Here is a 787-nt window from a genome sequence, read left to right as displayed (position 1 = left end):
AGTCATTGATTTTAATTATAGAAATCTAAAACAGTTCACGAATTCTTCAATTAATTAGTGTAATAGATAATTATAGAAAACCCAAACAGTTTACGAAGTATTAAACTGATTATTATAATAAATAATAATAGAAAAATGAAACATTGAAAACGAAAATAGTTCATGTACTCTTTAACTTATTCGTACAATAGATAGTTATAGAAAACCAAAACGTTTAAAACTGAAACAGTTCATGAAGACCTCAAATGATTATTACAATGTATAATTTTAGTGAATCAAAACTTTCATATAAATAGTTCATAAAACCCTCAACTGATAGATAATTATGGAAAATCAAAACAGTAAAAGCAAAACAGTTTATGAAGAGCTTAACTGATGAATGGTGGTAGCTCTAAAGGTAGAACCTTAATAACCGCCGGAATCTGCAGAATAATCTGTGAAACTTATTACCCTAAAGCTTTATATGATGTTTCAGCTCCATTCTGACTACAACAGTGGCATATTCTTACGGACGGGCCTGGCATGGCCTAGCGCGTTAAGGCGTGCTCTTCGTAATCTGAGGGTCGCGGGTTCGCGCCCGAGTCGCGCCAAAACATGCTCGCCCTCCCAGCCGTTGGTAAAAGAGTAGCCCAGAGTTGGCGGTGGATGGTGGTCTTCCATCTAGTTATAATGTGACGGTCAATCCCACAATTCCAAAACAAAAAAACAAATCTTACGGACGCCTCTTACATATGCTTATTGATTCACCAGAACTATTCCCACATAGAGGGCATGATTTATTTTAGTG

The sequence above is a fragment of the Tachypleus tridentatus genome, chromosome 13 (assembly GCF_004210375.1).
Source record: "Tachypleus tridentatus isolate NWPU-2018 chromosome 13, ASM421037v1, whole genome shotgun sequence".
NCBI lineage: Eukaryota > Metazoa > Arthropoda > Merostomata > Xiphosura > Limulidae > Tachypleus > Tachypleus tridentatus.
The sequence above is the reverse complement of the archived record's forward strand: the minus strand, read 5'-3'. Positions refer to the sequence as shown.